Source organism: Crinia signifera, chromosome 8 (genome assembly GCF_055691185.1).
Source record: "Crinia signifera chromosome 8, ASM5569118v1, whole genome shotgun sequence".
NCBI classification, from domain to species: Eukaryota; Metazoa; Chordata; class Amphibia; order Anura; family Myobatrachidae; genus Crinia; species Crinia signifera.
The window spans coordinates 122,403,764-122,429,267 of record NC_139224.1 but is presented as its reverse complement, the minus strand read 5'-3'; positions in this window follow the sequence as shown (position 1 = coordinate 122,429,267).

The window sequence follows — 25,504 nt, the reverse complement described above, 5'->3', positions numbered from 1 at the left end:
AGGCAAGTATGCCCATGCTGCTGCCAGTGCTTCATTACAGTACTGATAGTGCCTCATTATAATACTTCCAGTGCCTCACCACAGGCCAGATGTGCAGGGATGACTCAATCAGGTACATGAGCGTCTGCACCGGGGCACAGTGGGAGCTGCACAGTCAGATCACTTCCATCATGACCTAATGAACTCTTCTTGATTTGTGAGCTGCCCTCAGTTACCCGCTGCTGCTCTAGTTGCTAGTGAGGCATATTTGTGCAGGAGACAATATAGTTATAGTTATAGTTATAGTTATGTATGTATTGAATTGATATATAGATACTGTACATTATATATTATATATTTATACACATATATATGTGTGTGTATATATATATATACACACACACACACACACACACACACACACACACACACACACACTTAATAAATAAATCTGCATTGTGTAACAACATGAGTATTCCCTGCCCCTCACTGATAAATGACAGATGGGATCATTGCGATAATTGCCCAATAAGGACCTACAGCAGCTACAAGTCTGATTGTACATCCTTGTGATATATGTCAGCTCTATTGGCAGTTTGCAGACTACTCTACAGCTGCGGTGGCACTATAATTCCCAGCATGGCGGCCCACAGCAGCTGCAGCTTTATACAGACTAGTACAGGACACAGTAAAGCAGTTATTACTGTAGTCTATTTCTCCAGTAATATACAGTATGATCCAGATCTCGGCAGTGCTACATCCGTACAGAACCAGTGGCGCATGCAGAATGCGCTTAATGTAAAAAGCGCAAGTGGCGCAAACCGATTGCTCAACCAGTATCAACACAACCAACAATTGACTCCTAGTAATTACAGTATTTACTTGGCTAATTAATGTGTGCAAGCAATGTGTCACTGATCAGCTGTGTACTGATACACGCATCCATGGCTGCCGCTTATACCCTGCGATCTGGCGCAAAGGAAGCGCAATCACCAACTTATTACCATGTTGTTTTATTTGTAACAGCCGCATATTTACTGACTTGTCACCTATGTATTGTTAGTTGTTACTTTTGTTGTATGAGCACAAGTATGAAACTCAAACTACTATTTCATATGATATTTTCTACAAAGAATGTATATGCCTATTGTCCTTTGTCGTTTATGGAAGTGAGAATGTAATCATTACAGCTGTATATTAAATATTAAAGGAAAACATTTATATTAAAAGAATGAACACAAAATGTTTTTTTTTAGTGTGTGTTAGTTGCAGCTCAAGCCTGTACTGAGTAGAACGTCTGGCAAATACCAGCAGCCTGCAGTATACTGTATGTGGGTTTCAGGAGCCTGCAGTATACTGTATGTGGGTTTCAGGAGCCTGCAGTATACTGTATGTGGGTTTCAGGAGCCCGCAGTATACTGTATGTGGGTTTCAGGAGCCTGCAGTATACTGTATGTGGGGTTCGGGAGCCTGCAGTATACTGTATGTAGGTTTCGGGAGCCTGCAGTATACTGTATGTGGGTTTCGGGAGCCTGCAGTATGCTGTATGTGGGTTTCGGGAGCCTGCAGTATACTATATGTAGGTTTCAGGAGCCCGCAGTATACTGTATGTGGGTTTCAGGAGCCTGCAGTATGCTGTATGTGGGTTTCAGGAGCCCGCAGTATACTGTATGTAGGTTTCAGCAGCCTGCAGTATACTGTATGTAGGTTTCAGGAGCCTGCAGTATACTGTATGTAGGTTTCAGCAGCCCACAGTATGCTGTATGTAGGTTTCAGGAGCCCGCAGTATGCTGTATGTAGGTTTCAGGAGCCCGCAGTATGCTGTATGTAGGTTTCGGGAGCCCGCAGTATGCTGTATGTAGGTTTCAGGAGCCCGCAGTATGCTGTATGTAGGTTTCGGGAGCCCGCAGTATGCTGTATGTAGGTTTCAGGAGCCCGCAGTATGCTGTATGTAGGTTTCGGGAGCCCGCAGTATACTGTATGTAGGTTTCAGCAGCCCGCAGTATACTGTATGTAGGTTTCAGGAGCCCGCAGTATACTGTATGTAGGTTTCAGGAGCCCTCAGTATACTGTATGTGGGTTTCAGGAGCCCGCAGTATACTTTATGTGGGTTTCAGGAGCCCGCAGTATACTGTATGTAGGTTTCAGGAGCCCGCAGTGTACTGTATGTGGGTTTCAGGAGCCCGCAGTATACTGTATGTGGGTTTCAGGAGCCCGCAGTATACTGTATGTAGGTTTCAGGAGCCCGCAGTATACTGTATGTAGGTTTCAGGAGCCCGCAGTATACTGTATGTAGGTTTCAGGAGCCCGCAGTATACTGTATGTAGGATTCAGGAGCCCGCAGTATACTGTATGTAGGTTTCAGGAGCCCGCAGTATACTGTATGTAGGTTTCAGGAGCCCGCAGTATACTGTATGTAGGTTTCAGCAGCCCGCAGTATACTGTATGTAGGTTTCAGCAGCCTGCAGTATACTGTATGTAGGTTTCAGCAGCCTGCAGTATACTGTATGTAGGTTTCAGGAGCCTGCAGTATACTGTATGTAGGTTTCAGGAGCCCGCAGTATACTGTATGTAGGTTTCAGGAGCCCGCAGTATACTGTATGTAGGTTTCAGGAGCCCGCAGTATACTGTATGTAGGTTTCAGGAGCCCGCAGTATACTGTATGTAGGTTTCAGGAGCCTGGGGTTTGCAGAGGACTGCCACCTGGATCTGAGCTAGCCCAATGCATGCCTATATATAAAGTGTGTATACATGCTGATGGGAGAGTGACTGTTACACCCCATCTGCTTATGTGTCTATCCTTGAGATTTAACTGAACTACACAGGAACAAATCAGAGTACTGTGATAACTCTATTTGCACTCTCCATTCATCAACAAATCTCCCCTGTGCAGATTTTCTGTCCCAGACCCACTGAGAATGTGGACTGTTCTATACTATAATATGGCACTTTCATTGTTAAATGGACAGTATACCCTGTTTACTCACAAATTTGTTTTGTTTATTTTTTGATTTATTTTTTACACTGTAGGGTGATTAATAAATGTAAATTGTATATTGCTTTTAAATTGTGAACTCTTAATGGAAGGATAACCTTTACATTTGTGTATGTAAATATCCATCATATTCCAGTTAGCATTTAATATTTTAACTGTATAATACAGCACGTGCAAAATGTTCTAAGATAATATTTATTTTAAAAAGGCAAAAGGAGCCAATGCTGCTGTTAATCGTCCTTCTGTTTGTGCTTTTACACTTTATTGACTTCGCTAAAAGTTATCCTAAAATCGTTTTTTAAGCAAATAATTTTATATAGTTTGTTGAATAAAATAAACAGAAAGGAAAAAACCTTCTTAATAGCAACTCATTCATCTATTTTTTGGATTTGCTCTTTTGCCATACATGTTACTCCCTGGTGATATGATTTTGGCCGGTGCTCTTGTGAGTTCGTGCTAATTGTGCTAACTGTGCTAATTTGCTTTTAATCAACCCTTCAACACAGTCAACTGGACATGCAGCTTCTAAATCAGCAGGTATAAAGCACTGTGTGGGAATGGGATTTAGCAATGATTATATATATATATATTTGTATAAAAAGTATATACAGGTATTTATAAAAAGCAATGAGACCTGATGTGACTGTATGTTGCAGCGCGCATGCTCCAGGCTGGTTCGATGGAGGGGGAAGTCAGCTTCAACATGCACTGAGTCAGTTGCCTATGAGCTTCCGTGCGGTTCGTATTGTGATTTTAGTGGACCCCTGTCCCTAGGCTCGGTTGAAGCTTAAAAATGCAACGTTCTATCGAACAGCGCTACGCCATTAAATTCTGTGTGGGACTCGGAAATAGGCTATGGTTATTGTCTCGTTGGCCATGATCCAGAAAGTGCATTGCTGCCAATTGGAAGCTGCATCATGACAATGCACCAAGCCACACTTGCTTCATAGTCAACGACTACCTGGCCCGGAACGCCAACCCTCCTACAGTCCCTATATGACCCTGGCTGACTTTTCCTGTTCCCCCGAGTGAAGACAGCCCGCAAAGGACACCGCCATGGGACCGTAGCAGAGGTCAAAGCGGCTTTGATGTGCTGCTTTAAGGACATTTCAAAACAGAACTTCCAGGCTGCCTTCCAAGCGTGGACAGCTCGTTGTCCACGCACAAGGGTCTTATTCATACTTGCCTACCTGACCCTCTCCATGAGGGAGAAAATGCTCTGTTCCTGGGCTTCCCTGGTAATGTATGATTGCCAACACCTGTGGGGAGCTAGGTAATTGAAAATAAAGGTGTCATAACAGGTGATGGCAATCAAACATTACCAGGGAAGCACAGGAGCAGAGCATTTTCTCCCTCATGGAGAGGGTCAGGTAGGCAAGTATGGTCTTATTTTGAAGAATTTTGATTGTTTGTAGCGATATCATCAATAAATATTTTTCCAGAGTTTGGTCTCATTACTTTTTATACAAACCCTGTATTTATACTTTGTATATGACTATGTGATCCTCCCCCACATCTGCCTCCTGTTATACAAAGTACCTGATTAACTAAGAACTCCTTAAACGTGTTCACTTTGACTTTTAATCTCAACCCTGTTTATACTCTGCTGGAAATCTCTCTATGTAATGTCAAGGCCAAATATTGTGATAATTGTGGTTGTTAATGTGAGAAACACATGTCCTATCCCACCTGGCTCACTTCAGGGCTCATGCAAAATCAGCAGCATATGGGAGACCTGAGAGCAGTTCTGACATGCCACTGACAAGGAGGGAGCAGTTTGGAGTATGCAGCCCCCTTGTCCGCTGCTCATATACCCAACCCATTGTTCTCTAATGTCACAGGTCGACAGTCCCCAATTATTTATTTATTAAGCCTCAGCATGTGGCTGATGGGTGCATTTAAAACAGCATAGCTTCTGTTAAACATATAAAACATACACTTATATGATAAAATCAGAGCTACGCGAGATAATAGTTATAATTAGACACACCACCTGGCATAAACGTTTCACTTCCATAACCAAATCCTGGCACCGGCTGTATTTTCTCCAATGTCAGTTAATCATTTTTAAATCACCTATCTTTTTAAATAGTCGTCCTTCATAAAATTACAGACTGATTACTGGAAATGTCTCTGTTTCAGGATATATATATATATATATATATATATATATATATATATATATATATATGTATAAATATATATATCTATATATCTAGTGTCCATTTGTGTGTCTCCTAAACACTGCTATCTGTTGGCAATGAGTGAAACTACAACTCTTTCTCACTCATGCACAAACACATAAGCAATCACAAGGTAGCAGAGTATATTTCGAAGATATTTAGGTACTTGTTTCCTAGCACGGCGTCCACGATCTAGATTGTATGTGTCGGGCTGATATCACAAGCATTGCATGCATTTTATGTGTTTGTGCGGCATAAGATGCATGCGATGCGATCGATGTGATCGATGAGATTTTTACATTGGAATCAATGTGAAATGGTCCCTGAGACCCAATTTTACATTGATTCCAATGTAAAAAGCCCCCCAAACCCCAATTTTAATTGATACCCCCCCATTGTTAACGCCACCCCACTATTGACGCCAACCCGAAGCGTGGCGAGCGCAGCAAGCCCACGAGGGGCGTCGGTACGTGTCCTCCAACCTTTTCATACCCCCACTATCCACGTCGGCGTGGAGTTGATTTTATATAGTGTGGCGAGCGCAGCGAGCCACTGAGCCCGAAGCGTGGCGAGCGGACGCGCATTACTTCACAGGTATTACGCGTCCCCTCGCCACGCTTCGGGCTCGGTGGCTCGCTGCGCTCACCACACTATATAAAATCAATTCCACACCGACGTGGATAGTGGGAGTATGAAAAGGTCAGACGATGCGTGCCGCCACCGCTCGCCACGCTTCGGGTTGGTGTTGATGGATCTTTTATCTTATGGCTTCTTATGGATCTCATGGATCTTATGCATCTTATGGATGCATAAGATCCATGAGATCCATAAGATGAAATCCATAAGATGCGATATTGTACATACAATTAAAAATCTTTTCAATTGATAGATTGTATGCCTTAATTAAGGCATACAATCTTATGCGATGGGCGACGTGCTAGGAAATAAGTACCGATATTTATTCTGTGTACAGAAACCATTACTCAGTCATTATCTATTCATATTGCATTGTTATTTTATAGATAATATCCCACTCCCCCCCAACTTGGAGAAAGGTGTAGGTGATTTGCAATTTTAGAGAAGTCTTCCCCACTAGCCCTCCAAAGTTTCTGCACCTAGTAATCAATGTCACTGCAATGTCTTCTAAACCACAGGGGTGAATTAGTACAGTATGTTATCCCCCAGTTCTTCTAGTAGACATTGGATTATACTGCAGCTAATACTACATATAAAGCATCCTGTGTCACATTACCACATAGTTTACTGAGCATGCCCTAATGTGATTATAGTACAGGAATGTACTAACAGTATGATGTGCTCAGGTGCCCCTGCACTCCAGCAATGAATCCATTTAATTATTTACACATTAAGGGGCCTATGTACTAACCCATGCAGAGAGATAACGTAGGGGCAGATAAAGTACCAGACAACTAGCACATGTCAGTTTTCAAACCTTGGGGGCAGATAAATAAAGAACACAAGGGTGGCAAAGAGTGAGAAATGTCCAGCCAGTCAGCTCATAACTGCAATTTTTGAAACACTGACTATAGCTTGGCAGTTAGGAGCTGATCAGATGGATGTTTATCACTTTTTATCACCCTCGCATTTGTCTCTTTTAAAGGCTTAATACACCTCCCCTTCAGCCGGTAACATGGCAGTTAGGAGCTGGTTGGCTGGTAACCTGTTTATCTCCTCTTTACTCATAGTAAATAGACTTAACTATGCAGAAGTGGGCAGATCAAACATGATAACAAGAGAATTATTCTAATTCTACAGATGATAGAATATTAGCAGCATTGTTGTAGAAGTTGTAATTTATAAAGTAACTGAAGGATAAAAGTAGGGAGATAGCAGACTAGAAATACATCATAACATAAATGATTTGAAGCTTACCTAGCATATGGTGAGGGGAATCAGAAATCCTGTGCTACATTGGTGCGTTGCGGCTGTGAACAGTTACAGATACAATTTAAAGGAATCTTATTTTTAAAATGATGCTTTATTTTGTCAAGCTCAGCCAACAACCACAAAATCCACTTCCTGAACGTTAAGAGTTTCCGAACTCTTGTCTGAGCCTATGGGTCAGCCTCTCTGTGTGTTTTCATCCATGTCAGAGACTTTAGGGTGCTGCTGGCTAGAGTCAAGCAGCTATTCTCATCTTTGTATCATTGCTCTAAACAGATACTAAAAACGGGTCTCTCTCAATTCAACCCTCCTTCAACTTCCGTAATGGTAGTCAGAGATTTATCACACAGATTGACTAAAAAACATCTGAAGTCATTGGACTGAGATATACAGCCTAAAACGATGGTGAAGAACAATCAATGCTTTATCATGCAATAGTACAGGGGTTCTAAAACTCTGTCCTCAGGATCGCACACAGTTCACGTTTTCCAGGTCATCCGGCCGGTGCACAGGTGCACTCATTACTCATTGACACATTTTAAAAGATAAAAGATCCACAGGTGGAGCTAATTATTTCACTTGTGATTTTGGGGGTTATTCAGGTTGATTCGCAAGGCTGCAAATTCACAGCCTTGCGAGTCCACCAAACCCCGCCCGGCGAATGCACGTCCCCCCCCCCCCCCCCCCGCCGCCCCAGCAATGTGCGGCTTCGCCCGCAAAGCAGCGAATGGGATGTTTTGCATAAACATCCATTCGCTTTTGGGGTGTCCGCCCACATCATTCGATGGTCACCGACCATCGAATGATGTTTAGAGTGCACGCATATATAAGTGACTTTTGAGTCACTTACATTTGCGTGCACGCTGGCGTGATATGGGCGGGCAGCTGACATCCGGTGATGTCAGCTACCCGGCCCACACACCCGCGTCACTGCCTCATTACCATGAGAACGCCCAGCGTTCTCATGGGAACGCCCATGGAACGCTGGGCGTTCCCATATGGTAATGGGGCAGCCCGGCGCCCCCGCCCATCTCCGCCCCCCCCCTTGCTGCCATGGGTGCGTGCACCTGGCGACCCGAAAGGTCGCCGTGGGTGCACGCACCATATGCCTGCACATGCGCAGATACCCGTCTGATCTGAATAAGGCCCTCTGTGAGGAGACCTGCAAAACATGCACTGGGTGGGGTCCTGAGGACTAAGTTTGAGAACCTGTGCAATTTATTTTATTATTTATATTTAGCGCACACATATTTCGCAGCGTTTTACAGAGTATAGTTGAACATTCACATCAATCCCTGCCCCAGTGGAGCTTACAACCTATGTGTTCCCTACCACACATGTACACACACACACAGATGTTATAGGGTTAATTTGTTGGAAGCCAATTAGCCTGCCAGTATATTTTTGGATTGTGGGAGGAAACCGGGGGACCCGGAGGAAACCCACGCAAGCACGGGGAGAACATACAAACTCTGCACAGTTAGAGCCATGGTGGGAATCAAATCCATGACCTCAGTGCTGTGAGGCAGTAATGCTAACCATTACACCATCCGTACTGCCCCACTGTGTAATAGTACAATTAGCCTAAGGGCTCAATACACACAAGCATTAAATACTGTACTGGGTCTGCAAGTAAGCAAATGTTAAAATGACAGTTGTGTTTGTCATGTGGTTCAATGGTTACTACCAGCAAGCATGCATTTATGGCCCAGCAACACTGTATTGCATTGTATCAACCTGCTTTGACTTTATGTTGATTTTGTTTAATAGCCTTCATGCACGAGAAATACCCAGTGCTCAAATGCACGTCCACTTAATATAGGTTTCACATGTTATTAGTAATTACTACATGGAAAAGGTACCAACACTTTACTCATACACATACCTCCCACCATGACCCTTTCCAGGAGGGACACAATGTTCTGTTCCTGGATTTCCCTCTTAATGTATGATTGCCATCACTTATTTTAGGTGATAACAAAGGTGTATCACCATAGGTGATGCCAATCATTAATTAGGAGGGAAGTCCAGGATTAGAGCATTCTGTCCCTCCTGGAGAGGGTCATGTTGGGAGGTATGCTTTACAGGAGGGGTTCCCAGACTCTACAGTCCAGGTATGGTCAGCCACCAGAGAGGCTTGTCAACCATCAGAGAGGACATTGCTGGCAAACAACATGGCTAAAAGTTCAGGCTCCATCTATATACCACATTAACTTATTATCTATGCACCCATATTCCTCCATGTTCCTGCTCTACCAGGTAATTTACCTTCTAATAGAGTAACAATGTACAATATGAGTGCACAGTCTGAATCATGACATTAGAGGAGGCGATGGCATACTTGCCTACCTGACCCTATCCTGCAGGGAGAAAATGCTCTGTTCCTGGACTTCCCTGGTAATGTATGATTGCCATCACCTGTGGTGACACCTTTCTTATCAATTACCTAGCTCCCCACAGGTGATGGCAATCATACATTTCCAAGGCAAGTATTATTATGTATTATTATGGTATTTTACCCCAAGGTTCTGACTGACCGTGACTTCCTATTGGAGTATACCTGCCAGACAGTACAGGCAGTCCCAGTGGGAGGAGTTTACTCCCTTTGGGACTGCTAGACCAGCCTGTGATAAGCAAAGCGCTGGCTTCCTTTAGGAAGCGAATCCCTGCCTTCCATACAGCCCAATCTGGCTTCTATGGGCTGCAGCCTATGCAGTGTATTGACTACAGTGCATTGCTGTTATTCATCTGGTGAATTATCATACATGCTATAGCCTCTGTGGTGGCTGTCCACATACACTCTGGAGGCTGGCCACATACCAAGCATGGGCCCCTACCACTGCCTTCCCTCTGTGGGCCTTTCCTACCCCAATCCAACACTGGGCGTGATCCCTTAGGTGTGCCATTATTAGTGTGCCATTCAGGCACTGTACACCTTTAGGCAAGGTGAGCTATGCAATCACCTGTGGGGCAAAATATGGTGTGAGGGGCATTACTGCGTGGGGAATAATATGGTATGAAGGGTATAACTGTGGGGCATAATATGGTGTCGGGGGATGACTGTATGAGGCATAACTGTTTAAGACAAAAGGTGTAGCAAGGTACATAACTGAGAGGTATAATATTGGGTACAGTACTTGTTTCCTAGCACGGCGCCCGTCGGGTTGATCGCATGCCTTAAGTTTAAGGTACTTAAGGCATGCGATCAACCCCATGGACCCGATTTTATGTTAATCACCAGTGCATTTGCCGGTGAAAGACAAAATCGCGTTGATCGGGTCCATCGCTGGCCATTATAATGGCCCGCGACGCGACCGACGCGATCAACGCAATTTTCCCATAGAGAATAATGTTAAATTACTTTTTAAAGTTAAAATCGGGTTGATAAACCCGATTTTACATAGGGAACAATGGGAAATGGGCCAATATGGCCAATTTCTCATTGTGTAGAGTTAGAAAGTATGGTTAATGTCCCCCCATTGTTAACGCCACCCCACTATTGACGCCAACCCGAAGCGTGGCTAGCGCAGCGTTACGCGTCCTCCGACCTTTTCATACCCCCACTATCCACGTCGGCGTGGAGTTGACTTTATATAGTGTGGCAAGCGCAGCGAGTCACCGAGCCCAAAGCATGGCGAGCGGACGCATATACCTGTAAAGTTATGCGCGGGCGCTCGCCACACTTCGGGCTCGGTGGCTCGCTGCGCTCGCCACACTATATAACATCAACTCCACGCCGACGTGGATAGTGGGGGTATGAAAAGGTCGGAGGACACGTACTGGCGTCAATGCAGTGGCATAACTATGCCTCCGCAGAGTAACTATGGGCGCCGGGGGGGCTGCGGTGCTATAGTTACCCGCTGCGCTGCGGCCCGGCCGCATCTGCGGTCACTGTCCCGTCACTCGCTCCCGGCGCCGGCTCCTGCTGATAATGAAAACTGACACTTAGAAAATGGCTGCCCCCGTATTGCAGACAGTTTTGGCAGCCATTTTCTAAGAGTCACTTTTCATTATCAGCAGGAGCCGGCGCTGGGAGCGAGTGACGGGACAGTGACCGCAGATTTGTCCGGGCAGCAGCGCAGCGGAGACTGGAGCAGCGCAGCGGAGACTGAGGGAGACTGGACGGGACAGTGACCGCAGATGCAGCTCTGTCAGGTATGGGTATGGGGGGGGGGGCGCCGAAAAAGTTTGGCGGGGGGGCGCAAAATATATAGTTATTTCACTGCATCAATAGTGGGGTGGCGTTAACAATGGGGGGGCCATTTAAACCATCAGGGGGGTTTGCTATTAAAATGGGGGGTTTGGGGGCTTTTTACATTGAAATCAATGTAAAATCGGGTCTCGGACCATTTTACATTTATTCCAATGTAAAAATCGGGTCGATCGCGTTGGTCGCATCGCATGCGATTTGGTTGGCATGCGATGCGATCGGCGCAATTTTTCCGACCCGATCAATACAATCTGTTGTGGCATAGGGCCTTATTTTGGTTCATTCTTTCTGACAAAATCCTTCTTAGGCCAGGTACACACCAGAACGATCCTGATTGTTAGTAGATCGTTAGCAGATTGTGTGATTTTCGCACGATCTGTTGGAGCACACAATCTGCTAACAATCTGCTAACGATCTGCATCCAATCTGATCCCAATCCGATCTGAGTCTGTATCCAGTTGAATGGATCTTTTACAGATCCTCACTGCAGCAGGTAGGATCTGTAAAACGACCAAACGACAGCGGGGACGCGCATCGGATTGGAATCGGATCGGAATTGGACCTAAACATGCCCAATCTACATACAATCTGCATCCAATCGGTCGGAATTGGATCCAGATTGATGGAATTGAGCCCTAATCGTTCTGGTGTGTACCCCCCCTTAGATGGACAAAACCATGTGCACTGCAGGGGGGGCAGATGTAACATGTGCAGAGAGAATTAGATTTGGGTGAGTAATTTTGTTTCTGTGCAGGGAAAATACTGACTGCTTTATTTTTACACTGCAATATAGATCTCACTTTGAAGTAAAACCCCACCCAAATCTAATTCTCTCTGCACAAGTAACACCTGCCCCACCTGCAGTGCACATGGTTTTGCCCATCTGATGCAGCCCACACACGCATCGATTTTAGAACGCGTTTTGTACTTTTAAAGTACAAAACGCTTCGTGCGTACAATTATCGGGGTGTATTCGTGCGGCGTGTGCGACGCGATGCTGTGCTATGCGCGTTCCCGGGGGCCGATTTTAGATGTCCAAAAAAGTATGTGCAGCAGGTACTTTTTTGGACATTATCGCATAGCATCGGGCTCAGCATTATACAGGCATACGAGCCGATGCTATACGACGGGGTTTTTTTTGGGGGGGGGGGAAATAATTACATACAAATTGTTATCAACAACTTTATTGCAGGTTTAAAACATGTGAACTCGAACAAAATAAAGGTCAGAAAAAGCCAGTGAAAAAATGTGCTTAAATCGCACAGCATCGCATCGCAGACAGCAAAATAACCATCACATCGGGTCATGCTTAATTCTGGCAGAAAAATTGTAAAGAATCATTGTACAGCCAAAAACGCATAGCACTGAAATCGGTGCGTGTGTGGGCAATAGGAAGAAGGATTTTGTCAGAAAGAATGAATCAAAATAAGGCCCATAATGTGTTAGTGGCATTTTGGTGTGTGGCATATTGTGAAGGGGGCATTACAGTGTATGGCATAAGGCATAAAGGGAAATATGGTGTGTGTGGCATAATGTGTAAGTGGCATAATGTGTAAGTGGCATTTTTTTGTGCGGAATAATATGTAAGAGGCATTAAAGTGTGGTGCATGATGTGTAAGATGCATCACTATAAGGAGAAGAAATGACAAATAATGTAAGGGACAAGATTTTTTGGGGCTCATACAAATGTTTCACTTTTAAAATGTCCATTTGTGATTGTGTATGTTGGGGGGAATGTGATTGTGGGGGATGTGTGTGTGCAATGATTGCTGTTCGCACTGGGAGTAAAAGTGATTATAAACAGCCCAGCCTGTACGTCGGTCCAACCCTGAATTCTCTCTTGAAATTTTCGGTCAACTATGCATCTGTAAAATTAAAAATTTCACAGAAGGGTCCATGTGAAACATCCACTAAGCAAGATCAGTGACATTTGGAGATCAGGGGACAGATGTAATGCAGCCCCAAGTTCGGTGTCCGTGCAGGATGCGAATGAACGCGGATGTTTTCTTAAAGGGGAAATCATTTAAATAGCTTGGTTTTGTCTTGTAGATGAGTGCCCCTTTAAAAAAACATTCAAGTTTGTCCGGCATCCGTCATGTCAGCTGAACTCAGGCAGAATTATATCTGGCCCTTGGTCTCACCCTAAATTTTAATTGGACCAATATTGTACTTTGTTGTACATCCATGGAAAAGCATATTTGAAGACACACTCAGAATGTTGTAATAAAGGTTTCACAAACGTTATTGCACATGTAATAAAGATAGCATCCTGGATGTATTAGCCTCTGATTTTAGAGAAGTCATGAATTGCCAGCTAAAATCTAGTCATTTGCAAATCTCTGTATGCAATAGAATGTGAGCAGAAGCAAAGTTTAAAAAAAAATTTTTTAAATGTTGCAAGTTGCCCGATTTCTAAGTGTCTAAAATGTGCAGGAAAAAATAAAGAAACAACTCAAGAGGTGACTCTGGCTGGTCAGGTGACAGCACTTGCAGCTAATATATTTTGTAATTGCTGTTTAAACAAAGTGGCCACAAACCGTATTGCACCCCAAATCTATGAATAGTGAATGCCGTAGATTAGTGATATATATATATATATATATATATATATATATATAAAATGGTAAATAGAGTGCACCAGAAGTGTGCCACCAACCAAACTAGCACTCAATAGTGATTATGATTAATTCAACCAATTTGGAAAATGTCACCTTTAATGCAACCAATAAAATATAAAAACAATATAAAATCTCATACCATTTGATATGATCATGAATTCCACGTAAGGAGAAATCAAAACCCAATGCGTTTCGGTCATCATGACTTCATCAGGGGCAATATTCTAGGTGGTGAGAAAGAGATTTATATACTGGTTCAAGCCTACTTATTGGAATGTGGACCTTACATTGAAAAGCGCATTGAAAGGGTTATTTTCCAGGGTATGCTGTTACTGCCGCGGGTGCCCTCCAGTGAAGATGCATAGATTGGGATACAGAAACAGGTGGTGGCACTCCAGCAGACTTGGTAAAAAGATTTTAATGTGCAGAAAAAACACCACGTTTTGGGGCTACAAACGACCCTTCTTCCAGGTGTACAATATATATGTCATGTACCCTGATGACGAGCCATAGCTCGAAACACTAGTGTCGGTGTTTAGCCACTTGTCTGCAATAAAGCAGTGTTTTTGCAATTGAAATGACTCTGAGTGCCACCTTTGCTACTTCCTATATATATATATATATATATATATATAATCATGGGCGTGCGGTGGGGTGAGCCAAGTGAGGCACAGCCTTTCCTGTCATACTAGCGCATATGCCTGCGTTTTGATTCGATAAAGTATGTCAAACATACAAATAATTTATAAAAAAAATCGGTACTTCTTTACTTTCACGGCGCCACTAGATAGGACAGATAGGACAGATAGGATACTAGATAGGATACGATTTGTATGCGATTTGACATAAGATATCGCATAAGATATAGGATAAGATTTACTATCCATTTCATTACCCCACTATCCACTAGGGCGTGGAGTGAGAATAGAATAGTGTGGCGAGCGCAGCGAGCCACCGAGCCCGAAGCGTGGCGAGGGGACACGGAATGTATTTTATGGAATTGCATGCAAATGGCATGCGATATTGGGGACTTGCTTTCAAACAACATCCGTGTCCCCTCGCGGGGCTCGCTGCGCTCGCCACGCTTCGGGCTCGGTGGCTCGCTGCGCTCGCCACACTATTCTATTCTCACTCCACGCCCTAGTGGATAGTGGGGTAATGAAATGGATAGTAAATCTTATCCTATATCTTATGCGATATCTTATGTCAAATCGCATACAAATCGTATCCTATCTAGTATCCTATCTGTCCTATCCTATATCTTATGCGATATCTTATGTCAAATCGCATACAAATCGTATCCTATCTAGTATCCTATCTGTCCTATCTAGAGTGGCGCCGTGAAAGTAAAGAAGTACCAAAAAATCTTAAGGTGCCCATACACGTTACAATTATTGTATACAATATTGTATACAATATCGCATCTCATAGCATATCGGTTTTGCGATGATATCAGATGACATGAGATCTAGTACAAAAAGTATGTGCTGCACATACTTTTTGTACTAGATCTAATCTCATCTGATCTCATCGCAAAACCAATATGCTATGAGATGCGATATTGTATACAATATTGTATACAATAATTGTAACGTGTATGGGCACCTTTATTTTTATTATTCTAATAATTTTTATAGTCAAAACGCTGGAGTAAAAAGCCTATGGCAGGTGAGGCAGTGCCTCACCTGGCGACCTTTTCTGCACATCTCTTATGAAAACTCAGTGAATCTCCAGCAGTACACACTGCTGCACATGTGCATAATGCTGGCATGTACATGGCTCATATATTGTGTGCATATCTGGCTCTGGCACTTGCCAGGGACTCTTGAGCCATTTACCTCACCGCACGTCCATGGTATATACACATAAAAGGATCCATTCTCAACAAGATGGAAATGAGGGCACTCACCAAGGATAAAGGTAGTTTACTGTCACATCACTGTGCTGCAATTTTCCATACGGTCATGTCGATGTTTTGGTTCTGTAAAACCATTGTCAAGACAGGTCACAGGAGACAATGAGACAAACGGTGCACATACATAGCAGGCAACAGACACCATTGAGAGTGATAGATAACCAATCAATAAGCTCCTAACTACCATATTACAGATTACATATTACAGGCTGTGTTTAAAAATCCTGCATTTTCCACTGAACTACTATTTTTCAGAGGGGGGTTTCCAAATGTAATCTGAAGTCTCCCACTCTGCAGAACTTGATTCAAAACCTGCTAGAAAAGCTGCAATTTTTACAGATGAACAAAACCATGCAGCACTGCAGGTGGGGCAGATGTAAAAGAGAGAGTTAGATTTGGGCGAGGTGTGTTTAAACTGAAATCTAAATTGAGGCATAAGAATAAAGTGAGGATAAGGTTGTCCACATCTGTTGTGGATCCGGACTTTACGGCAGAGTTGTTGACTCCAAGTCACCACTACCCCCACTCTGGGTACATAGCAGCATTTTATTATTTTATTCAAACGCTCATCTGTATGCAAAAAGTTTTTATGGAATTAAAATAAAAATTGAAAGAAACTGCTACGTATGTGAAATCGCCTAATCCACCGTGAGTACGGGTATGCAACCCCATCCTTTCAAAGAAACCTTGATGTGCTTGTTTAATTGATCTAAATAGTGAGTCTTGGTACGCCATCACTGATATAGAGATAGGACGTTTCTAGACTGGTGGAAACAATTCTACATATTTGCCCCCTATTTTCTCTCATTCATATATTCCGGGACGAGTCTCGAGTAGAAAAGTGGAGAGAAGCGGAACGGAGTGACGGAAGATAAACTACTGGAACACCATAAAAGGAGAGTATAATACAGTGATTCAATTTCTCATAGTGCCCATTAAGGAAGCGCCTTAATTCGGAATACATTTTTCATATAGTTGCTTTATTGGGGGATTAAGGGTTATATCCCCAGATTCCGAAAGGAATCCTATATCACAGTAGCGCAAAGGAAGTCTTCAACCATCTTTTTCCATATAAGAATAAAGTAGCCAGCCAGTATTTACCCTGCACAAAAACAAAATAACTTTCCCTAATCTAAAAGTCCCCATCCAAAGTGCGATATGTGCTGTGTGCGTTTTGTACTAGATTGGGTACTTGTGTATTATAGCGGCGCCCCCGATGTGCATCGCGCAATGTTTTCATCGCGTCGCATCGCATGCCATGCATCGCGATGCGACGCGATGTTTGCCCCCTATGCGATGAAAGATCGTATAAGCACCATAAAGGGTGCTTTTAAGCACCCTAATGGGTGCTTTCAATGTGAAATGCACCCCCACGCCACCACCCCACTATAAACGTGAACCCGAAGCGTGGCGAGCGCAGTGCGCCCGCGAGGGACGGCGGTACGCGTCCTCAGACCTTTTCATACCCCCACTATCCACGTAGGCGTGGAGTTGAGAATAGAAAGTGTGGCGAGCGCAGCGAGCCCGAAGCAAGGCGAGCGCAGCGGATACCTTCACAGGTATATGCGTCCCCTCGCGGGCTTCACAGGTGTCCGTGTCCCCTCGCGGGGCTCGCTGCGCTCGCCACACTTTCTATTCTCAACTCCACGCCGACATGGATAGTGGGGGTATGAAAAGGTCGGAGGACACGTACCGCCGCCCCTCGCGGGCTCGCTGCGCTCGCCACGCTTCGGATTCACGTTTATAGTGGGGGGGTGGCGTGGAGGTGCATTTCACATTGTAAGCACCCATTAGGGTGCTTATACAATGTTTAATCGCATCGCATTGTATGGCATTGTATGCCATGTACAATGTCATACAATTTAAAAATTGTATGCCATTATACAGTATCGCGCGATATCGCGTCGCATCGCATACCATCGCATGCCTTATGGTATGAGATGCGATGCGCCCCGCCAAAATACACAAGTATTCTAGATTGCATTTTGTTTAAATTGCATGTGATACGCTACAAAAGTGTGCGATAGGAACTACATACCTCCCAACTGTCACGATTTTAGAGGGACAGTCCCGATTTTCGGGTCCTGTCCCGCTGTCCCACCCGCGGCAGGCATTGTCCCGCTGCGGGGGGTGGCAGTTGGGAGACCCCCCAATCAGCGTCTATTCTTGTATGTACATACGCCCCGCCCCCTTGTCGGGCGCTCGCGCGGCTTCGCCGCGCGAGTGTCCCTATTTGTTCAGGGCAAAAGTTGGGAGGTATGGAACTAGATGTAATGCAATCTAGTACAAAAAGTACTTGCTGCGCAACGCAACAAACATGGAGCGAGGTGAACTACATGCAATGTGTTTTAAACTAAAAAAGTTGATAAACCATTTGGGAACTGTGTGGCCACCTCAATTGTTAAATCTGCCCCACCTACAGTGCAGCATGGTTTTGTTCATCTGCAAAAATTGCAGCTTTGACTGGTCTGAATTAGGCTCATTGTACTATCGGGTTATTCAGTTATAACGAGTTTTACAATGTGGTAAATTATACGTTATCAGGCAATAAAGTTTTATGGGCGTGCCTTGCAGGTGTGTCGACGCCTGCTTGGGTCGGGCTGCTGACATCACCTGACATCACCGCCTTCCCTGAATTCGACCATCTTCGGCCATAATAAAAGTCAGTCTGGAGTCTAGACTGACTTTTATTAGCGAAAGGGAAAAAAAAAATAATAGGATGGTGAGGGACCATTGAATGACTTTTAGCCTGTGCGACTGTATGCGAGGGGATGTGTAAGTGTACACATCCACTCACATGCAAATCGCTCAGTGGGGGGGGGGGGGGGGGGACACGTTCGCCAGGGTGGTGTTTACCAATTTGCTAGGCTGCAAACATACCCAGCCTGGCGAACAGGTCTGAATCAGGCCCTATATGTTCTATCATTGTACATTCCCCCCATCATTGTCACTTCCCTCCCAGTGTTTTCAGTTGTGTTTTATATATTATTCCCTCCATTCTCAGTAACACCGCTTTCACACTTTCTAAACGTTTTAAAAAACAGTATTTTGAAACGGTATTTAAAACGGGTCTGATCCTTCACATTGCAGTAGATTACCGTTTTAAATACCGTTTACATTCACATTGCAGTAGATTACCCTTTTAAATACCGTTCACATTAGTCAACCCGTTTAATCCCCTAAATACGTTTTAAGGCAGAATGCAGGTTACAGCCTATCACAGGTCTGTAATCTGTTGTTTTTACTAAATACCATTTCCGAGCCATTCTCACTGCATAAAAAACGGCTCTGAAACGTGTAGGGCTTTTTAAACGTTTTGAAATACCGGGTATCTTTAACCGGTAAATGAACTCTGGTGCTTTCCCACTGCAGCCTTAAACGTTTTAAAATGGAAAAAAACAGCAATATACCGTTTAACAAGTGCAGTGTGAAAGGGGTATAAATATAACAGGCGACAGTTTGGTACTTATATCTTCTTCTTCATTATTACTTTCTATTTACATCAGATTTTTATATCTGTTTGGTGATGCTTGATATTTATGTTTGGTTGTTTGTATTTTTTTGTAATGAAGACCCAACTCTTGCACTGATTTAATACTGTCTTGTTTTAATATGTCACAAAAAAAACAAAACTTGAATAAATCCTTTCAGAGGTTAGAATGGTAAAATACAGATTTATCTTCATTCCTATGATATGATTAAAAAAAAGGTAAGAAGAGTTGGTTTGCAGTAAAACCTCACAAAAATAACCTTTAGTGGTTTTTGGCAACGTAACCACACACAGGTCTGAAAATAAATTGACAGCCAGCAGATGACTGTTTATTTCCTTTGGATATGGGCAGCAGTTAAATTGGGTGTAGGTGGGCGAGATGATCGCTTTGAGACTAAATCAGAAGCTGTGAGTCTTTACCTCAGAATATTTTGTTAACCCATTCCAGAGGCAAGTGCAGGATCTTCATTTTATCTTTTCTTTCCTGCCAGAGAGAAGGTGTCAAATAGAGAAAGAGGGTATCAGGACAAGAGACAGTGAGATAGAGAGTGTGACAGTGAGATAGAGAGTGTGTCAGTGAGACGGTGTAAGAGAGAGAGGGAGAAGGAGAGAGAGGGAGAAGGAGAGACAGCATCAGGTAAAGAGAGGAGAGGCAGCATCGGGGAGAGAGAAAAATAAAGTGTTGGGAAACGAGATAAGGGTAGACCGCATTGGGGGAGAGAGAGGAGGGAAGACAGCAATGGGGCGAGAGGAGAGGAGACAGCATTAGGGAAAGAGAGGGAGAGAGACACCATTGGGGAGAGAGAGGAGGAGATATAGTGTTTGGGAAAGAGAGGAGGGGAGAAAGCGAAGGAGAGAGCGTTAGGGAGACAGAAAAGGAGAGACAGCGTAGGGGAGAGAGAGAGAGGAGGGGAGACAGTGCCTTAGAGAAAGTGGAGAGACCGCATCGGGGAGCAAAAGGATGAGAAACAGCATCAGGGAGTGAGAGACAGTGTTGTGAAGAAAATAATTAAGAGAATAGTGACATAAGATACATAATTATGCAGTATAAAATATGCTTGGATACATGGATCACTGGGACTATGTAAAAACCGGACCCGGACTAAACCCCGGACTTAAAAATCTGCAGTCCGGAGCTTATAGTGCCCGGTCCAGGGGGTGTCCCATCCGGGGGGAGGGTCATGGGGGAAGGGGACATGGGGAAGGGGAGATTACAGCCTCCCCGTGTGGTCCGGACCGTCCAGTTTTTGCTACATACCCAGACCATACATGGAGGCTTTATTCTCCCCCTCCTCCTCTCCCTGGTGACTGGTGTCACAGGCAGCCCCCCCGGACAGGACGCCCCCAGACAGGACACAACCCAGACCAGACGCTACAAGCTCCGGACTGCAGATTTTAATGTCTGGTCCGGCGGTCCGGGGGTCTTGTCCTGGTTCGGTTTTTACCCATACCCGGATCACTTCTCAGAACTTAAGCAATACTGTTATAATGGTAAAGTAAGTAAGATGTTGTACATTTTTTTACGCTGGTAAGTACTCAATGGGAGCTATGCTAATGTCTGGTGGCTGGCATCCAAAGACTCCACCTACCCCCCCTGCATAGCCTAACACCACGGGGATGAAAAAGGGTTTGCCACCTGCAGGCTATACTTCCAATCAATCACTGACCCTTCCAACCATTATCCGGACTGATCATAGACTGACTCATGATAGACAGTCATATGGTCCACCACTAATGGTCGACAGTGAAAAGGTCGACAGGGTCAAAAGGTAGACAGGGTTTCAAGGTCGACACACAATTGGTCGACAGGGTCTAAAGATAGACAGTCAAAAGATCGACAGGGTTTAAAGGTCGACATGGTCAAAAGGTCAAAATGTCGACATGAAAAATGTCGACATGCATTTTTAACAACATTTTCAGGCAGTATTTCATGCCCTACCATCTACTAGGACGTGGATCTATGATGCATACCATAACATTCCAGCCTACTCCTCACCCTCCTAAGTCTTCCTCACCTCCATAACCCTGCACCTCTCACTTATCCTCTTTCCCTGCTGTATCCACCTCTCAACAATTTGTTTCCACTCCAGTTCACACACCTGCCCAGCCCAAAACCCCCTAACCCTGCCCGTCTCCCTGAAGCGGAGACGGGCAGGGTCACGCCGCCCAGCTGCTGAATGACTGGGACGCGCATGCGTGTGAGACGCACGTGTGTCCCAGTCTGAAGGAGCCCCTCTCCGCCAGTGCTCGTCAGCGGGGAGGTTCTGGCGAGCGCTAACAATGAAAGAGAGGGGGTCATTCTGTATAATAATATTGTTAATGATATTATCGTGCATATTGTCTAGTCAACTTTATCATTAATGATTTGCATCCCGGTGGCCTTTAACAACCCTCCATGTTGTCTTAACTTTCAGTCAAATTTTTACTTTATCTTCAATGATATGTTTAGTCATTTTGTATGCACTACATCGTTCGCCTGGAAGCTTAGCTGTAATTGGAGCGGATCGGGTAGTGTGCACCTAGCTTAAGTCTGCTGCATGCCAAATTGCATTCATTAACTCTTAGCATTGGACAAAGTAACACTTTTCTATATGTTGTTGTCATGTATTTTTACCAGTGTTTCACAAAATCAATTTGTCTAAAATAATCTGGTTAATGGATTAGTACAAATTGGATTGGCTGTGCTATGTACTGTAGCTGTCTAGGTTCTATGTTTTATTGGGTAACATGACAGCAAATTTAAATGTGTAGGTTTGCATGCAATAGGTGTTGACTTCATTTGTGATGCTGTCGCAGTGATCTCAGATGAGAAACTGTAGTAAGGTGGTTGTGGTGAAGTATTTGCAGATTTGCAGTTGCTATTGCAATCAATGCTTGTTCAATGGCATCTCCAATCCTTGCTGTATAAGTCCCATCATTTTCTTACGCCATAGGAGCCCAAGAGCCAAATGTAATAGGGTGTGAGAATCAGAAAGTGGGAGATTTGGGAGAGTTTTCCCATTTTTTTTAAAGCAGAAATCATTTACATGACAAAACCAACCTGTTTTTCTTTCAGTGTAATTGATTGCCGCTTCCAAAGATGGGAAAATATCTCTCCCTTTCTGTATTTCACATCCTATTACATTTGGCTCAAGTCTTTAGTTAAAGGTTTATTAATTTATTTTTTTACAGAAATGGGACCCTAGCACTGCCTATGTGGCAGTGTCTATTTTTACATAGTATTGCAATAAAATACAAGTTCCTCCCTAGAAGTGCCGCTAATCCCAGCAACAAGCAAAGTACAAGTTAAGGCCCGTACACACACAACGATTTGCTTTTGATTCAATATTAGATTTGATTTTCTATTAGATCTGGCATGAGATCTTCCCATTTGATTTGGCATTAGATCTGTACTTTTGCATTAGATATTGATTTCGATATCGAATTCGATATACATTCATGGTACATTGTACACATTCGATGTACTAGATCGAATTCGATATTTCCTTGGCTGCACAGTAGAATTTTCTGTTCGATTTTGTGAAAACGGGAGCGCGCATCGAATCGAATGCAGATCGAAAGTGACACAAAAACCAATCGATTTCGTTTAGGATTCGATTTTATTTTGCTTCTATAAGCAAAATCGAATAGAAAATCGGGAAAAATCGATGCATGTGTACAGGGCTTTAGCCTAATCTAAAGCATCTTGGCTTGACACACTTGACTTTATTTTGGATGTCTTGAAAGGATTAACTAAAAAACAACATAAAAATCAGGAGACAATCATCCTACATCCTGCTTCCCTTTGCTCCTCATAGCTTAACACCTCAGCATTACAACACAGTTGGGTGAGTGATAAGGGTTCCCTGCTGCTTGTCAGTACACACAGTAGCAGTTGTGTAGAAGCACAGTAGCCAGGACAGATAGTGTGACTGCGTGCACACGTCAGACATCGCTTTTCAAAGACCCATATCTCCGGCAGACCTCTCTAGTCTGGTGTCTGACAGATAATCGTCTCACCAGAATCATGGCACATGGGGCTGACAACTGTTCTACCCAAAGTTTAGCAGTTAGCAGAAGGCCCCATCACATTTTACACCTTTATTGAGTTCTGCAGGTAATAAATAGGCCTTTGTAATCAGGGCCGTCTTAAGAATATAATGGGCCCCTGGGCAAAATAATTTGAGGGCCCCCCTCCCCTCATAACCCCCCTCCTTTCATAACCCCCCTCCCCTCACAAACCCCCTCCCCTCACCTATATGCAGCAGCAGCGGGTGGTGGGGATCCGGGCAGCGGTGGGTGGAAAGGTCCGTCCAGGAAGCGGCAACTCAGACCTTGATGTAGTGCTTTTTGACGCCGTGCGGGAAGCGCTGCAGATTTTGGAAATAATGGCTGGGCGCTGATTGGCTGAGCGTCCGGCCAATCACCATATGGCCAGTCTTTTCAAAATCAGCACAGCAGCGCTTTCTGCCCGGCGGCAGACAGCACTACATCAAGGTCTCTGCTTCCTGGACGGACCCTGCCACACGCTGCTGCCCAGGTCCCCTGCACACGCCGCCCGCTGCCCGGGTCCCCTGCACACGCCGCCCGCTGGCCAGGTCCCCTGCACACTTCGCCCGCTGCCTGGGTCCCCTGCACATGCCTCCCGCTGCCCGGGTCCCCTGCACACGCCGCCCGCTGCCTGGGTCCCCTGCACATGCCTCCCGCTGCCCGGGTCCCCCGCACACGCCGCCCGCTGCCCAGGTCCCCCGCACACTTTGCCCGCTGCCTGGGTCCCCTCCACCCGCCGCTGCCAGGATCCCCGCTACACACCGCCTGCCGCCTTTCCCTAGGACAGTGCCATCTTCTCCATTGTGGTGGGCCCCTACTATCCTTGGGCCCCTGGGCAACTGCCCATTAAGCCCAATGGGAAAGACGGCCCTGTTTGTAATTGCATTTGATTTGATATGAAGGAACATTGGGTCTAATTCATAAAGGACTGCAAAGCTGCTCATTTCATACCTCCCAGCTATCCCTCTCATTGCGGGAACGTCCCATTTTTTCGGACGTTCCCACGTCCCTCCAGCGTCCTGCAGGGGGGGGGGGGCAGTTGGGAGTCCCCCCCTGTAATCAATGAATAGACACTGTATGCATGCAGAAAGGCTGAGGGCATAGGCATGACCCCACTGCGATGGGTGTGGCCCTGCAGCAGCACCATGGGTATAGGCCACGCCTCCTTTACAGCAGGCCATGTCCCTCAAAATTTCGGCACACGGAGCTGGTTCCAAATATCTGCCTTCAAAAGTTGGGAGATATGTCATTTAGCAATGAGTGACCATATTGCCAGTGATTTCATGTGCTGTGGGAGATAAATCTCCAGGAGCGTGCTCCCGCTGCCAGCCCTTCATGGTCGCTGGTCGCAGGAGATTGCTCCTATGATTATGGCTAAAAATTGCTGGTCGCTGGTGCACAATGCATTGTGCACCAGCGATTTCTAGTCAAAATGAGGTAGAGACAGGATGAGACAGAATAGCTTGCAATTTTCAGCCAAAATCGCTGGTCGCTGATGAAAACGGTACACTCAGCAATATATTGCTGAGAGATATTGCCAGTACACTGAGCAATATATTGCTGAGTGATTTTAAGCCAAAATCGTTCAGCGACCAAATCGCACCGTGTGTACACAGCTTTAGTTAGATCGGCAAAAAAGGTTGAACTTGATGAACGTATGTATTTTTTTCAACCTCAATTACTATGGGCCTTATTCTAGTTCACTCTTTCTGACAAAATGCTTCTTAGATGGACAAAACCATGTGCACTGCAGGGGGGGGCAGATGTAAAATGTGTAGAGAGAATTAAATTTGGGTGAGTTATTTTGTTTCTGGCTGCTTTATTTTTACACTGTAATATAGATCTGACTTTGAAGTAAAACCCCACCCAAATCTAATTCTCTCTGCACAAGTTACATCTGCCCCCCCCCCCCTGCAGTGCACATGGTTTTGTCCATTTGAGAAGGAATTTGCCTCTGAGGGCGGGATGTATTAATATACGTCGCCGCCCTTCGCATGGCAGCCGCCGCGATGCTGCCGCATATGTACTAACATATGCGGCTAGCATCGGGTTGCGGTGACGGAGACCCCCACGATACCTGTGATGTGGTCTGCGGGGGTCTCCGTCACCTCCCGGCAGCTGCCAGCGTCCCCCTGCGTCTCCACCTCTCCCCTGAAGGCGGATGTCCTGCCAGCTGTGAC